Source organism: Eriocheir sinensis, chromosome 3 (assembly GCF_024679095.1).
Source record: "Eriocheir sinensis breed Jianghai 21 chromosome 3, ASM2467909v1, whole genome shotgun sequence".
In the NCBI taxonomy this organism is placed as follows: Eukaryota; Metazoa; Arthropoda; class Malacostraca; order Decapoda; family Varunidae; genus Eriocheir; species Eriocheir sinensis.
The window spans coordinates 6958466-6973087 of record NC_066511.1 but is presented as its reverse complement, the minus strand read 5'-3'; the positions used below and the strand labels follow the sequence as shown (position 1 = coordinate 6973087).

Genomic DNA, 14622 nt, shown 5'->3' with positions numbered 1-14622 from the left:
TCCTTGGTGCGATGTCCAATTATGCCCCAAGCTCACAGCTTGCGTTGGTGGAGAGAGGGAGGCTGGAGCAAGAAGACGAGTAAGAGACTGCACAAGATTGGCGTTGTTCAGAGCCTGTTCAATCGTAATCTTGTGGAGAAACTGCTGTCTCTCAACTGCCAGGCGAGTGCGGCACTCCTGAGTAGTGTGACGAGGACGATGGCAGTAGTCACACCACTTGTTCATAGGACAGCTGGCTTCCGTGTGATCTTTGCGTCTGCAGGTGTAGCAAAACACTCTTGGGTGTGTAACAGTAGGACGAGGCTGACCAGCAGCACCTGAGTGTCGTCTGGGCGCGTGAGTTAGTGTGTGTTGAGCTTGCTTGCCTTGTCCCCGAGTTTCGTTGGTGTACTTGAAGGAATTGTTATGTTTGGGTGCACGAGAGGGTTGCTCAGCTAATGGATGAGTGTTACGTGACAGGCTAAAGCGAGGATGATCCAAGTCAATTACTTGTTGAAGTGATGAAGTGGGGCGGTGTTGGTTTGAGCCGCGCCCCGTATCTCTGGGAGCGGAGTGGGGCGGGGCGGGTGAGGTGGCGCGGTGTACGCTCAGGCCTCAGTCTCTCTCTCTCTCTCTCTCTCTCTCTTTTCTCTCTCTTTTCTCTCTCTCTCTTTCTCTTTCTCTTTCTCTTTCTCTCTCTCTCTCTCTCTCTCTCTCTCTCCTCTCTCATCTCTTCTCTCTCTCTCTCTCTCTCTCTCTCTCTCTCTCTCTCTCTCTTTTCTCTCTCTTTTCTCTCTCTCTCTTTCTCTTTCTCTTTCTCTTTCTCTCTCTCTCTCTCTCTCTCTCTCTCTCTCTCTCTCTCTCTCTCTCTCTCTCTCTTCTCTCTCTTCTCTCTATTCTCTCTCTCTCTCTCTCTCTCTCTCTCTCTCTCTCTCTCTCTCTCTCTCTCTCTCTCTCTCTCTCTTCGTTATATATGTAATTAGTCTAGATTAAGGGGTATAATGTTGGTTCCATTTGCAGTATATAATAATCCCTGATAAAGTCTGGATTTTCGGTATTTCTTGCTCGATTTATGTTCATGACATAAAAAAAAGTGTAATGGAGGCTCCGAGCTTTTGGGTAATTATATATAGAAGGTAAATAACGAAGACTTAAATTACAAGAGGGAGTGAAGAATAGGAGAAGGGGAGAAATCACGCGTAGCTGCTCGAGTAGTGGTGTTGATGGTGATGGTACCTTTTGTGGTGGTGGTGGTGGTGGGTGTTGTTTATGGTTGTGGTGAATGGTGTTGTGGTGGGTGTGGTTGTGGTGATGGTTGTTGTGGTGGTGGTGTTTTTCGTTGTGGTGATTGTTGTGGTTGTGGGGTGGTAGTTGTGGAGGTGGTGGTTGTGGGGGTGGTGGTGGTGGTGGTGGTTGCAGTTGTGGTGGTTGTGGAGGGTGTGGTGGTTGTGGTTGTGGTGTGGTGGTGGCTGTTCTGTTTGTTGTGGTGGTTGCGGTGGTGGTGGTTGTGGTGGTTGTCGTGGGGGTGGGGGTTGTTTTAGGTGGTGGTGGCTGTGCTGGTTGTTGTGGTGGTGGTCGTTGTATGACTGGACCATTCTGGAAAGATCAATCTATCATTACAATATTTACTTGCCTCACATTTTTTTGTAGTCAGTCAACTTAGATCGGCTCCCACTGGCGTTAGTGTTGTAAGGAGAATTCTATTTAGTAAATATTTTTGTCAGGTCCTGACTTTACGATTAAACAAATTAGTGCATGTCAGTCAGATTGCATGTAATGTCAACAACTGACACACACACACACACACACACACACACACACACACACACACACACACACACACACACACACACTCAAGCACGCAGAATCACAATAATTCCCTCCACTCCTTTACTTGCTCACTGCTTCTTCTGGATCGTCGTTCGTTGACCCTCGGAGGCTACAGTATAGTCACACAGCCAAGGAGTCAGGTTGTCTCAAGGAAGATCTGGAATTAGGCATTTTCACGTAAGTTTATGTAATTGACGCTACTTTAACACTACGCTGATCTGTCATGAGGTGTTCACTGTTGGTATGAATTTCTTCAAAAAGGTAATTTATCCACCGTAATACACTGCAGAAGTAGGCCTAAATATGGTAAGGTAAAGGAAAAAGAAAGCATACGACAAGGCACCAAGAATTTCCTGTCAGACTTGTTGGTCAGAAATATTGGTATCAAGAGGCAGCTGGTGCTTCGTTAGGGTGGCTATTTGTGCTTCCCATCTTTTCCAGCTCTATTAATATTGAATGGATACAAATGAATTCTTGCAGAGGCTACCCATTCTCTTGCTCAAAGGTTCTGCTGTGAGATTTGCGTACTGCGCGGCGATCAAAACGTGACGTAATCTTTAAGGCATGCAAAAGAAGACATAATTGTTATCTTCTTCCTTTTCCTCTTTCTCTTCCTCCTTCTCCTTCTCCTCCTTCTCCTTCTCCTTCTGCTCCTCCCCCTCCTCCTCTTCCTCTTCCTCTTCCTCTTCCTCCTTCCCTTCCTCTTTCTCTTTCTCTTTCTCATTCTCTTTCTCTTCCTCCTCCTCTTCCTCTTTCTCCTCCTCTTCCTCTTTCTCCTCCTCCTCCTCTTTCTCCTCCTCCTCCTCCTCCTCCTCCTCTTCCTCTTCCTCTTCCTCTTCCTCCTCCTAATCAGCCATATTTATTGTCTTTGTCGTCATCATCATCACTGTTACAAGTACAATGGAAATGTATATATTTGTGGAGGAAGATTTTGTACACACCTAAAATGTAGCTTGGACAGTCGTAAAAAGCGGGGATTGCAATGGATGAATGAAATTAAATAAATGAATGAAAAAGCCTAGAGGTAAATAAAACATTAAGCACACACGCACAAGCAGGCGGAAATACGTGCGTGGGCTTGGGTGAATCCTCCCCACGGGGCAGAGTGGTGGCGGTGGTGGTGGAGGGGGGTGGGGGAGCAGCCGTTGACAAGAGGCATTTACTGAGTGGGACTGAAATGTGGACCTTCGCTTTCCCTCACTAAACCAGAATCTGTTGAGGAAAGGTAGCCTATTCATCCCCAGAGAGCCCCAAGCATTACACACAACCTCTGGACGCTGAAAAAAATAATAAATAAATAAAGTGACTTTTGACAATCAGTTCTGGTAAGTGAAATTCTATAAACTCGTGAAGAAATCGCACTGCCCATCATATTACGTATTTGCTCGACAGTATTCCGAAGTGCTTGCATTTGCCCCATTAACGCAAAATTGCTCTTATCGATCAACACTGCACAAAAAAGCTAAATGGACTAAGTAAAAGTCTGGGCTGGCGTTTAAAAGCTAATACAAATTTCACCGCGCCTGACGAGCAGGAAAGGCGCACTGGGAGTAGCCTGTAAAAGTGTAACCATATCGTAACCCCTTTTCTTTCATAAAGGGAGCCATATATAGTCCGTTCAAGCGAATTATTCGTCTGGTACGGTGGCACTGTTTTACTGGGCCTACCCTGATTAGCTGGATTTATCTTTGACTCATGGAAGAAGGATTTCAATCTCATACGTTCTGGGGCTACATATTTGGCTATGATTTACCTTAGTTCAACTCTCATACACGATAGACATACTGGGTTTACCTTATTAGACTCTACAGTGATTGTAAAACTCGTATGTTTGTAAAAAAATCAGCAAAACATAAAAAAGCAGCTCCGATACTTGCATACCACATTTACATATCGTTACCATTTCCAAGAGTTATGAAATCAATACTTAAATAATCTATTTCACCCTATAAAGAAAAGCCTCCTGAACACGATGATATAAATAAATTACAGATGAAATAGATATAAGCGAAAATTTGAATAATTTATAAGAACATGTCCCATCCTCCTTCAGGGTGGCGCGCGCCCGGACATGTGACCACGGGCTGCCTCCTGCTGGCGCTGGAGTGAGCGCTAATGCAGCCAGGTTCCTCCAAACAAATGCCTACTTATTTATCTCAGCTCATTATTCATCCCTACGTGGTTTCTTTAATTTCTGTTAATTTTTAACAATTTTTTTATAATTAAGAATTAGCGGAAATTGCGTGATAAAAGCACTTAGATGAATAGCAGGGGAGTGTGGAGGAATGAGTGGCTACGAGGGAAAGAAAGAGTTCATTATGATATGAAGAATTATTAGCGTGCTCATTGCTCGTCCCGCTAGCACATAAAATAATACAGTGATGTAGAATAAATCTATTTTGCGGGAGAGGAGGGGGTGATAAACCTATAATAGGTTATATAATTTATGCTTTGTCCGTTCCTGAGTAATGTAAACGTGGCAGGATGTGTCCGTAGACTTTTCCACATCACGGCCAATGTAATGCTTGTCCGTAACGCTTTAATCTTAGGCCTCTTTCACATGAAGCCACCGTGGCCGTCACCGGTGACCGTCACCAGTTACTTCCCATACTTTTTAATGACGCCTTTCATACGAGGCCACTGCGGTTGCCCGGTGGCGTCACCGGGTTTAACGGTGGCTCGCTCGTGTAGCTAGTGGCCGCCACCCACACTGGCCGTCACTCACTGTAAAGCATTATTTCCAATGGGAGCTTTCATACGGAGCCACCAGTGGACGTCACTTTCGTCCAGTGGAAGGCCAGGTGTAATGGAATATGGTGTTGATGAATGGGGTCTGTATTGTATTTTCATGACTATGCTTCTTCCTCTCATGTTTGCATCAGTTCCTGTGATATCGCCGATGATGAGGCCGAGAAGCTCCTCAAACGAAGGTTTGCTCATACGAAAGAAATTTAAAAAATTCTTCTTGTCGGCTTATAAATCACTGTAGTGTGTATGATGCAAATCACTGTCCATTCTAGATAATAGAATATCATGGGCATGCATTCTCCTTTTAGGGCGTCTCTTCTTTTTCTTGGCCAACAAAGCAAAGAGAAAAGCTCCTCGTTTGACGCCATTCTTGCGACTGATAGTCATGCTTGCAGTTACCCGGCCCTTTCACACTGGGGTAACCAGTGGCAGTAACCATTATGTATCATTATATATTGCAATGTCCCGCTATTAGCTATTACCGCCCACAGGGCCAGTGGGACCTGCCTGAGCTGATGAGCTGATTCATTGACAATAATGTTCTCTCCTGTATTTTATGAGAGTATCCTGCATTTGCCCCTAGATTTTAATTCTTCTGGGTGCAGTCCCTTGTGTCTGCCCCTTTTATTTCATCACAGCTACTATTATTTTTAATATAGTATTTGTCACATACCATTGTACCTGTTTTTTTTTTTAAATAAAGGAAGCAGCTCAAGGACATAAAAAAGTAATGAGGAAAAAAGCCAGCCCCTATAAAAGAATAGTTCAGAAGTGGCCAAAAGAGGTCAATATCGGGAGGAGAGGTGTCTCGATACTCTCCTCTTGAAAGAGTTCAAGTCGTAGGCAGGAGGAAATGCAGACGAAGGCAGATTGTTCCAGAATTTACCAGTGAAAGGGATGAAGAATGAAGATGCTGGTTAACTCTTGCATAAGAGATTTGGACAGTACAGGGATGAGCATTTGCATTAACTAGGGGTCGAGACGGCATGTTTCACCTCTATTAGATAATTAGACAACCATTTATCAATCTAGGAAGTTACTTACTATTAACCTTTTTGGTTTTGGGCACACACTTCCTTTATTTTCCTGTTTTCTTCTATCATATTACGAATCTTATTATTTCCTCCACTGCTTAGTGGCATGAATATTATACACGTTTTTTTGTATTTTTGCAAACTCCATTATATATTGCCTGGAGGTTGGGATGGCATATTCTCTTGATCTTGATCTTGATGTTAATAATAATTAATAATACACAAGGCACCTGTATAGGTGCATAACACATATATTATGGTTGGCTGTTAAGGGGAAGGGGAGCCGAGTGTGCAGGGGAGGGAAGTGAATCAAGTGCAATTGTTAGTGTGGGTGTGCTGTGGTGACAAGTGTATTTGTGTTATGAATGAGTCTACTGTATCGCAGTCACATATGGAGCGTGGAAAGTATGAGTGCTTGTATGGGTCAGTGTTTGTGTGATATGTTTGATATTTTTGGTTGTGTGTGTTACGAGTAAGTTGACTGTTTGCGTTGTGTAAGTATATATGTGGATTAATGTTATTGTGACTTTGTGATCTTGTACATATATGTAAGTCTATGTGCTTGTCTGCGTATGTGAAGAGGTTTCATGTTTTTCTTTTGTTTGATCCGTGTTGTAATACCAGGCGTTCGAGTGTAATTGTTTGTAATGAATCTAACCGCCTTGGCGTTGATTTGCCCTAACCTATCAATGTTTCTTTGTGTGTAAGGATCCCACACTGTGGAGCAGTATTCTACTGTTGGTCTCACCAGTGTGTTATACGCTAACGCTGTGTTTTATGTCATGTGTACAGTTATGTAGATTTCTCCTCAGAAACCCCAGTGTTTGGTTGGCTGTGGCACTGATATGGTCTATGTGAGTGTTGGATTTTAAGTTAGTGGAGAGGTGGACACCGAGGTATTTTTTTTGTGTGCACTGATCCAAGGTCTGTATTATGAAGAGTGTAAGTGTGATGGATGGAGCTCTGAGCTCTGGTGAATCATAACAGTTTACATTTGTCGGGCGGAAATGCATCTGCCATGTTCCTCCCTTCTCCTTTGTTGTGTATTTTGCAACAATAAACCATCAATCAATCAATATAACGGACTGGGGGCGACCACCAGCCCCCGCAAAGAAAGTCTACTGGCGCCATAGGCAGAACGTAAAAACAACAACTACAACTACAACTACTACTACTACTACTACTACTACTACTACTATAAAAAATACCTAATATATAATAAAAGTAATCATAACGGACTGGGGCCGACCACCAGGCCCCGCTTATATTTATTATCAGATGATCTAATGATAATCATCAGTTACTGCTATAAAGAAAAATCACGTGATTTGGATTACGAGCAAAGGCATTTAATTTTTTATTGACTGAGGTAATATGAAAACACTTTTCTAAAAAAGTTCAATATCTATCATTACAATGTTTACTTGTGTTGTGCATATTCTTTGAAAGTCAACCGACTTCGATTTACTCCCATCGCTCTTAATATTGCAAATATTGCGCGCGCGCACGCACACACACACACACACGCACACGCACACACACACACACACACACACACACACAAACACCGTTCTCGTATCTCAGTGGATTAAAGCTCTGTCCTGTTATGCTCCTTCCTGGCAGGCTGAGGTTCGAGCCCCGCTCAGGTCGAAAGATTATTTCCGCTGACAAGAAGCGGTCACTGTCCCTCCTTGAGAAACGGGGATGGGGATGTGTGATGCGTGAAGGTCGTAGCAATACCCAGAGATCGGCTAATGAGGTGTTTGCTGGCGATCACGAGTCCAGCACGTGATCAGGTCGTGGTGAAGTATACATACACACAAACACACAGATTTATTATGGAAAAACTGAATGTAGCTGGAAATATAACCTCATTTCGCCTCCTATTATTACCACAAGAGCCGCATTACACTTATAATTACTTGCACGGACCTGTACCACTCTACCCCAATATGCTTATGAAAAATTACTATAATTGCATGCAACGTGTGCCCATATGTATGTATCTCTCTCTCTCTCTCTCTCTCTCTCTCTCTCTCTCTCTCTCTCTCTCTCTCTCTCCTCTCCACTTTGTCTGGAAATGCACCAAATAAAAGGCCTGTAAAGTGGAGATAACTGCAGGGATGTGGTGTGTCGCGTTTGTGGGTCTCAAGCGGCGGTCAAGACAAACCTGATAACAAAGGCCATCACACCGAGGCCCTGTGCAAGACGCCAGGCGAGGGCTGAAAACTGTGATATAATTGTTTATTTCAAAGACTAACTGTTGTTGCAAAAAAACGATTGTGTTCATTGTTGTCTTCCTTGCTAACCTGCTTCCGGTTCCTTTGGCTCTTTATGTTGATTCTGGTTTCAATTTTCCATAAACTGTTTGTATGTATGTATGTGTTTACTTGGTTCCAATTATTTATTTTTCACTATTTTAATGCGTCGTTTACTATTAATATTAATTAACTTATTTTCATATATTATTTTACGAAAAATCATCGCTAAAGGAACTGAATGGCTTGATGACACGAGTTGACTTCAGGTTCTGGAGCTCTAGTCTTGCAGCGTACAATGTCACACATCACCAGAAAACAAACAAGTCGCAAAGCCACTTCAAGTAAAGACCCTTGCATTTAACGACTTCCAGATAGGCACAGTGAAGTGACAGAGCGCCCATCACTGCTCACAATAGAGACATTCAGGCCACCTTGGCGCTGGAGCAGTGCATGGCTCCTGTGTGGGTGTGTGAGTAGTCACGGGCGATGGGGCAGTTACCTTAAGTGGCGGCCGTAAACAAAGTCAGCCAACGACAATCTTCCTGGGCAGAACCAACAACCAAAGGCGTCGCGCGGCCCAGATAGCGCGGCTGCATCACCGGGGCCGCTAATAGTTGCCGTCCAAACTAAACTCAATAATCTACACACAAACAATGCCACTGGCTTTGATAATGGAACGGGCATACACCTCCAGCATGCAAGTGTCCCAAAAGCTGGGAACGACAATTATTCAAGGATGTGAACGTCGCTGGCCAGGATAGAGAATTCAACGACACTCAAAACCGACTGCCAGCTGGTGACGATAAATATAAGTGCTTGGCAGGTGCGTCAGGTGACATTGTTTCCATGTGTCAAGTACAGTTGTAATGAAATAAATTTCAAGCAAATAAACATGTGTTCAGTGTTATTAAAAGCTCCAGCAAACCCCTGTATTCTTTTTTCCACACACACAAAAAAGTTTGTTGCGGTTGCAGCTTCAACATAATTATGCCTTTGTACTTTTCATTGTCAAGCATCCTTGGTGAAGTGGTTAGCGTGCTCAGCTACAAATCCGCGGGTCTGGGTTTGAATCCCGGTTCAGACGGTCGGCACACAGCTCACTCAGCTGTTCATCCTCCCTATCAGGTTGGTCGATAAGTGGATACCTGGGAACTTGGGGAGCGTAAATGTGGTAACCCGAGTCCTGATGTCACACCTGCCCCATGTCCCAGGGTAATGGGTTCTTACCCACCACAGGCGCAAGGGTCGGTGCGACGGAGATGAGCACTGAGGTAACGCCTAGCTACAGTGTACGCCCCCAACTTTACGCATACCTCAATTTATCACTATCGACACTTTGTCTATACTGATTATATATTTTCACTTCTGCATTACGTAGTGTCGCATCAACTCAGTCACCAAACCACATGCCGATCATGCCCATGATATCTGTAATGTCACTAATGTCGACAAAAACAAATAAAATTCCTGAGCGTCTCTAGAATGCAGCACAGCCCTCAAGACAGACTGCTGACGAGGTTGTGCAAGTGCTGTCCAAATGGTAAAAAGAAAAGCATAATAAATATTTTTAATTTTGTCAGTGTTTCCAGGATATGAATTACATTAGCATATAACATCAGTCACGCCTCATTTTCATTTTCAGTTCGCACATACGAATCAGAAAACAGAAAAGAACATCTGTGGGTTAACAAAGTGTTGGGAAGAGCAAACTGCACCACTGGATACGTAAGATGGAAGTTCGATGTCAGCGACAAACTACGTTGCTATTTGCTCCGATTTTTTCCACAAACACGTCGTCAGTAATATCAGGTTCTCCGTTATCGGTAACTTAGAAAATAACATGACAACAAACATATTATTAATACCAATGAAATGTTGATGAAACACACTACAGGCACTGCTTCCATAAAGAGAAATACATCAATAATAATAATAATAATAATAATAATAATAATAATAATAATAATGATAATGATAATGATAATAATAATAATAATAATAATAATAATAATAAAATAAAAATAATAATTACTACAAAAATATTTCTACTACTACTACTACTACTACTACTACTACTACTACTACTACTACTACTACTACTACTACTACTACTGGGTAGCCGGTGGCCGAAGTGATAGCGTACTGGACCCACATTCGCCGCGTGATGGACGACGCGGGTTCGAATCCTCACGCTACCACTCGGATTTTTCAGTCACCGCCGAGTGGCTTAAAACTACCCACATGCTGTCCTGAAGACCACCCATTAACCCGGACTCTAGAGGAAGCCGTCCAAGCGAATCAAGAACGAGTTCCGGGGGGCAGCATGAGCCAATGCAAGATGGCGCCACTATAAACACTCGCCTGCGCCAGAACGGGCTGGGCCGACCATCAGGCCCCACCTGGAAGAAGCCTTGGGCCGACCATCAGGCCCCACCGGGAAGATGCCTACCGGCGCAATAGGCAACAACGTAAAAAACAAAACAAAACTGCTATATTATTATTATTATTATTATTATTATTATTATTATTATTATTATTATTATTATTATTATTATTATTATTATTATTATTATTATTATTATTATTATTATTATTATTATTATTATTATTATTATTATTATTATTATTATTATTATTATTATATATTATTATTATTAATCGCTCAAAGTTTTTCACAGAAGTATGAATACTGAAAGACACTAATACAACAATAAAACAATAAAACAAAAGGATGATTAAGTAACATCCCTTGCAGCGATTATCACGGAAATAACTAACGCTGATGCAAAACGAAACAAAACAAGAGCGAAAAAAAAAAACCGCGAAACAATTTTTTTTGTTAGACGCTTTCACAAAATGTAAAACAAAAAAGGCATCGAATTTGAGCAACATTAATTCATGTCGTTTTATATAAGGTCAAAAAGGCGTGAGAGAGGAAGTTATGAGAAGGCAAGCAGGCAGGTGGGCAGGCAGGCAGGCAAACAGGCAGACAGGTAGGCAGACAGGCAAGCAGGCAGGCAAGCAGGCAGGCAAGCAGGGTAGGCAGGCAGGCAGGGTAGGCAGGCAGGCAGGGTAGGCAGGCAGGCAGGGTAGGCAGGCAGACAGGTAGGCAGACAGGCAAGGAGGCAGGTAGGCAGGGTAGGCAGGCAGGCAGAGAGACCGACAGGGAGGGTAGGCAGGCAGGCAGGATAGGCAGGCAGGGAGGGTATGCAGGCAGGCACGGAGGGTAGGCAGGCAGGGTAGGCAGGCAGGCAGGGTAGGCAGGCAGGCACGGAGGGTAGGCAGGCAGGCAGGGTAGGTAGGCAGGCAGGCAGGGAGGGTAGGCAGACAGGCAAGCAGGCAGGTAGGCAGGGTAGGCAGGTAGGCAGGCAGGCAGGGTAGGCAGGCAGGGAGGGTAGGCAGGCAGGGTGGGCAGGCAGGCAGGCAGGATAGGCAGGCAGGGAGGGTAGGCAGGCAGGCAGGGTAGGCAGGCAGGGAGGGTAGGCAGGCAGGCAGGGAAGGTAGGCAGGCAGGCAGGGTAGGCAGGGAGGCAGACAGGCAGGCAGGGTAGGCAGACAGGGAAGCATGCAGGTAGGCAGGTAGGCAGGGTTGGCAGGTAGGCAGGCAGGGTAGGCAGGCAGGCAGGGTAGGCAGACAGGCAGGGTAGGCAGACAGGCAGGGTAGGCAAGAAGGCAGGGTAGGCAGGCAGGGAGGCAGGGTAGGCAGGCAGGGTAGGCAGGCAGGGAGGGTAGGCAGTCAGGCAGGGAAGGTAGGCAGGCAGGGAGGGTAGGCAGGCAGGCAGGGTAGGCAGGCAGGCAGGGTAGGCAGGCAGGCAGGAAGGCAGGCAGGGTAGGCAGACAGGGAAGCAGGCAGGTAGGCAGGTAGGCAGGGTAGGCAGGCAGGCAGGCAGGGTAGGCAGGCAGGCAGGGTAGGCAGGCAGGCAGGGTAGGCAGACAAGCAGGGTAGGCAGGCAGGCAGGGGTGGGCAGGCAGGGTGGGCAGGCAGGCAGGGGTGGGCAGGTGGGCAGGCAGGCAGGCAGGTGGGCAGGCAGGCAGGTAGGCAGGCAGGCAGGGTAAGCAGGCAGGCAGGCAGGGTAAGCAGGCAGGCAGGAAGGCAGGCAGGAAGGCAGGCAGGCAGGGAGGGTAGGAAGGCAGGCAGGGAGGGTAGGCAGGCAGGCAGGCAGGATAGGCAGGCAGGAAGGAAGACAGGAGGGCATAGGTTTAGCTGAGTAAAGTATTAATTCTCATGGTGATATTTCGACACACAGCACATCCTTGTATATATAAACTGGTCCCTGCGGTGGTAAATTGAGTTGCCCAGTCCTCGCGTGACGTCTTTCACAAGGTCGCGGAGCCAGGGCCAAGGGTCAAGTTTATCAGGTTTGTCGTGACCTCGCTCGGAACACATAAATGGGACGCACCACTTCCTTGCAGTTATCTCCACTTTACAGGTTTCTTATCCAGAAATAACGACTCTTTGTTCCTCTCATGTCTGTCTGTCTGCTCTTTTCTCTCTCAATGTAACAGAGTGATTGAATTTAATCTGGCGACATGTATAGACAGGAAGTTTTACGCCTACATGTAGATCGGGGAATAACCCGGCTTATCGTGCCAAATAACTGACTTTTACCAATGGATTTTCATGACTATTTTAGGAACAAGACTGCAAGAGATAAAGGTTTGGCATTAGAGATTATTCACTTTCCGTTAACACTACATTCGTCACCCACCTCGCTTCGGAAAGTATAGGTATACCTTGCTGGCAGTTCAGATCTACAAGGTAATGTTTTGGGTTTCCGATTGATTTCTTGGCCTCATCTAACTCTCCCCCATCCACACCCACCCACACACCCACACCCCAACAAACACCACTCCGGTAGCTCAGTGGTAAGAGCTCTGCAATGACACGATCTACGGTGTGGCAGGCGGAAGGTCTGAGCCCTGCTCAGGCCGGGATTTTTCCACTGACAGAGGAGCGGTTACTGTCCCCCCTTGAGCAAGGGTGTGGTGTATGAAAGTCCCGGCAGTACCCAGAGATCGGCTATAAGGAGCTTGCTCGGGTCGGGAGGGTACTTGCTGGCGATGACGAGCCCAGCTGGATGTGAGAAAAGCGACGGGGCCGGATGGAGTATCAGGGTGGATCTTGAAAGAATGTAGTGAGCAACTTGCAGAGAAATTGCACTCCATAATGAACACCTCCCTGAGTGAAGGAAAGGTACCACAAGATTGGAAGAGAGCAAACATAGTACCGATTTTTAAAGGAGGCAAGAGAGAGGACCCATTAAATTACAGACCGGTATCACTCACTGGTGTGGTTGCGAAGATATGTAAGAGACTGGTTAAAAACAGGTGGTCGGATTTCTTAGAAAGTGAGAAAATTATCTTGGATTGCCAGTTTGGATTCAGGAGGGGAAGATGTTGCATCACCAACTTGTTGTGTTATTACTCAAGGGTGACAGATTTAATACAAGAGAGAGAAGGCCGGGGGGATGGAGTGTACCTGGATTTGAAAAAGGCATTTGACAAAGTACCGCACAGAAGACTAGTTTGGAAAATTAAAAATAGGGGTGGAGTGGGTGATGGACTGATTAAGTGGCTGGAGGACTTCCTAACTAACAGGGAAATGAGGACGATAATCAGGGACAGGGTTTCCAACTGGTGCCCTGTGATGAGTGGGGTCCCACAAGGTTCGGTGTTGGCACCAATGATGTTTGCTGTTTATATAAATGATATGGTGGACGGAGTGTCCAGCTATGTGAGTTTATTTGCAGATGATGCAAAGCTATTGAGACGAGTGAAAAATGTGAAGGACTGTGAGGCATTGCAAAGGGACCTGGATAGAATTTGGGAGTGGAGTGGCACATGGCAGATGGAGCTCAACCTTGGGAAATGTAAAAAAAAAAAAAAAAAAAAAAAAAAAAAAAAAAAGAAGTTTGGTAGGAGTGGTAGAAGATACAAATATGATTATAAGATGGGAAGTGAGATAATATGCAGAGGAATGGAAGAAAAAGATTTGGGAGTTACTGTCTAAGAGAACTTATCACCGGGCAAACACATCAACAGGATAACGGGACAAACTCTGAATTTGCTCAGGAACATAAGGACGGCATTTGTGTACTTGGATGAGGAGATTATGAAAAAAATAGTAGTTACAATGATAAGGCCAAGGTTGGAGTATGCAGCAGTGGTCTGGTCTCCTTACGAAAAGAACATAAGGAAGCTGGAAAGAGTGCAGAGAGTGGCAACTAAGATGGTACCGGAACTTCGAAATCGGACTTATGAGGAGAGACTCAATAGAATGGGGCTCACAACCCTGGAGAGAAGAAGAGATAGAAGAGATCTGGTAGCGGTGTACAGGGTGGCGAACGGAGTGGAGCATTGGACAGAGAGGACCTGTGTGTGTGGAACGAGAGAGAAACGAGAGGACATGGAAAAAAGTTGAAGGCGACTACGTGTAGGCGATGTGAAAAAATTTAGCTTCCTAAACAGAATCATTAAAATACGGAATAGACTGGAGGAGGAGGTGGTTTGTGCAAGAAACATTCATGACTTTTAAGGAAAAGTTGGATAAGAGTGGATATGGAGACGGGACAGCGTGAGCATAGCTATTTTCCCGTATGTCACAACTAGGTAAATACACACACACACACACACACACACACACACACACACAGTCACACACACACACACACACACACACACACACACACACACACACACACACACACACACACACACACACACACACACACACACACACACACACACACACACACACACACACACACACAC

General features: G+C 45.1%; 1 long non-coding RNA gene across 1 annotated transcript in view; it reads right to left on the bottom strand.

Annotated features, from left to right (window-relative positions):
- Positions 1 to 1841: 1841 nt before the first annotated feature.
- Positions 1842 to 14622, bottom strand: part of LOC127004176 (uncharacterized) — a 110606-nt gene continuing 97825 nt past the window's right edge. Inside the window, exon 4 of the long non-coding RNA XR_007757680.1 lies at positions 1842 to 1966. This is a non-coding gene — a long non-coding RNA (uncharacterized LOC127004176). The remainder of the gene's footprint in view (positions 1967 to 14622) is intronic.